Source organism: Rhinopithecus bieti, unplaced genomic scaffold (assembly GCF_001698545.2).
Source record: "Rhinopithecus bieti isolate Rb0 unplaced genomic scaffold, ASM169854v2 scaffold_13375, whole genome shotgun sequence".
NCBI lineage: Eukaryota > Metazoa > Chordata > Mammalia > Primates > Cercopithecidae > Rhinopithecus > Rhinopithecus bieti.
Window position 1 is genome coordinate 922,657 of NW_016807628.1, and position 2,883 is coordinate 925,539.

General features: G+C 39.4%; 1 long non-coding RNA gene across 1 annotated transcript in view; it reads left to right on the forward strand.

The window, feature by feature from the left end:
* The window catches only part of LINC02911 (long intergenic non-protein coding RNA 2911), a 56,223-nt gene extending 54,929 nt beyond the window's left edge, over window positions 1-1,294 (forward strand). Inside the window, exons 4-6 of the long non-coding RNA XR_014485103.1 lie at window positions 257-298; window positions 605-659; window positions 1,218-1,294. This is a non-coding gene — a long non-coding RNA (long intergenic non-protein coding RNA 2911). The remainder of the gene's footprint in view (window positions 1-256; window positions 299-604; window positions 660-1,217) is intronic.
* Window positions 1,295-2,883: the final 1,589 nt, after the last annotated feature.

Consider the following 2,883-nt stretch of genomic DNA (forward strand, 5'->3'; position numbering starts at 1 on the left):
ATAATAACTAGTATTATTACTATATAATAATTATATATTATATACTATATACATAGTACTAATATTACTATATGATAATTATTAATTAATATATAGTGATCTTAATAATACTAAGTATAATCTAAGTAATAATACTGTTTTAATATAATTCATAATAGATATTTATATGTATTAATAGTATAATATCTGAATTCAATATCTAATATTTGAAAAATAAGAGGGTAATTGGTTTTTGTCTATGTCTATTTTTTATAAGGACCAGCGAGTTATTTGTGTGTGGACAGCCCAGTCCCAGAAGGTAAAACCATTCTTAACTATAGTCAGGACCATCACACTCAGCTGACCTAATAGCCTAACAAGCCCTCTTGGGGGGCAATAGGACAATGGGGTAGGAACTCTATCCTCGTTGCCAAGACTTCATGGTATGGTAGATGAGCTTTTTCTCTCTCTGGCTAGACAGGGCCTCCTTGGGACCCTGTGGGCTATTGGATGGCAATTGCTCCAACTTCTTTGCATTCAACACGAGCAGCTTCCTGGCTAGAGTACCGGGAAACTATAGCCTGAACTTTCCTCTTAACAGGGACCCTTTATTTTTTCCACACAGGGGCTTGGGAATACAGCAGTAGGCTTTAAAACTTGCCTTTCACCTATGCTTCTGTGTGAGATTTCACTCATTTAATAAGAAAAGACCCTGCTTCGCAGTTTCCCCCCTGAAACTAGAAGGTAAACTAGAGAAAGAAAAAAGTGATCTTCTATCTTTCTCTGAAACACATCTTCAGGAGGTCCTGACCCCACAGTTTCCCCACTGAGTATCTCTTCACTCACATTTTTCAAATTCCCATTCACTAGCCATCTTTCCACCACCTATTCCTCTCCACTCCTTGGAACAGGACCAAAACTTCACACACACACACACACACACACACACACACACACACATACAGACACAAAGCAAAGCAAAGCAAACTAAGACTGATGGGTTCCACTGAGGATGGGTTCATGGCCCAGTGAAAGGCTGTTGGATGGTGGAATTCTGCAAGTGCCAAGAAACATCCACCAGCTTGCAGGCAAGAGACAGGACCCTTCACCTTTGAGATCATTTCCACAGAGGCAGAACAGTGTGGTGAGGGCCAGAAATGAGACATCAGCATAATACTTGGAACACAGCTGGAGTTCATTAAATGATTCATCTTCTCCTTTTTGTCATCATTTTTTAGAGTCCTCAAGTTGTGTTGACCCACCTGGAAACACCACTGGCTCCAGAATGCCAAGCTCCAGTAATTTTATAAAATAAAATTAAAATACCCAAAGGATGTATTTGCAAACAAACTATAGAGATTTAAGATTATACAGCAGTTAAGAAAGCATGAGGTGGGCGAACATGTGCCAGTAAGGAAGGAGTTTTAAAAGCAAGATGGAGAACAGCACGAATAATGTGATCACATTTTTGCTTTTAAAAACCAAAGTTCCATATAATACACAGTTACCATTTGATAAGTTATTAGTGTTTACCTGGCACTGTGCAAAGTGCTTTTAAAACCCTTATCTCGGCTGGGTACGATGACTCATGCCTGTAATCCCAGTACTTTGGAAGTCTGAGGCGGATGGATCACCTGAAGTCAGGAGTTTGAGATCAGCCTGGCCAACATGGTGAAACCTTGTCTCTACTAAAAATAAAAATACAAAATTAGTCCGTGTAGTGGCATGAGCCTGTAGTTCCAGGGGCTCGGGAGGCTGAGGCAGGAGAATCGCTTGAACCCGGGAGAGGGAGATTGCAGTGAGCCGAGACCTCACCACAGCATTCCAAACTGGGTGACAAAGCAAGGTTCTGTCTCACAAAAAAAACACAACAAAAACAAAATGTTAAAAAAAAAACAAAAAACCCTTATCTCCTTTCATGCTCACAATGCTGAGAGAGTGGTATTGTTGTCCATGCCATTTTATAAATGCAGAAATTGAGGTTTAAAGAGGTTAAATAACTTTCCCAGCATCATACATTCAGGTAGTCTGATTCCAGAGCCTTTTCTAGAAGTCATGATACAACTTAGGTGTCCAAGCCTAGAAAAACACAGGGAAGAACACACACGACTGTTGTCAGAGGTAACATCTGAAGAGAAGGGATGGGCTGGAGGGAGGGGTGAAAAATAAGTTTAAGAAATTTATTTGTTACTCTAAATTAATATATTGCTTCATGTATTTGCAACAAATATGTATCAGTTTAATAGTCAAGAAGACAGTCCTTTTCGCAAAAGAGCAAATATATAATCTCACCTCTATGAAATATATGAAATAGGCAGATTCATAGAGACAGAAAATAGATTCAAGGTTCTCAGGGACTTGGGAGAGTGGGAAATGAGGAGTTAATGCTTAATAGGTGCAAAATTTCTGCTTGGCACAATGAAAAGTTTTGAAAATAGTAACAATGGTTGCACAGCACTGAAAATGTAATTAATGTCAATGAATTCTTAAAAAATGGTTAAAATAGTGAATTTTATATTACGTATATTGTACCATAGGAAAGAAGGAGAAGGAGCAGGAGGAGAGGAAAAAGAGGAGAAGAACAGCAAGAAGAAGGAAGAAAGAAGAAGAGGAGGAGGAAGAAGAAGGAGAGGAGGAGGAGGAAGAGGAGGGGAAGAAGGAGTCCTTTGAATTGAATTCATTTGGTTTTTGGAAAACTCACTCTATTTCCCTTCTTTTTTTCATTTTGCCTGTACATTGTTGTGTCACAGATGTGTGGCGTCCCCAGTGGCTCACAGGGCCAATGAGATGTAAATGCAGCTTTACCTATTTGGACATGTGGTTGTGTTACAATCCCTGAGCAGTAGAAGGTGCCTCTGAGCACCAGCTCCTTTACTTCCCTTTGTGGTTTGAAGCCATGTATTT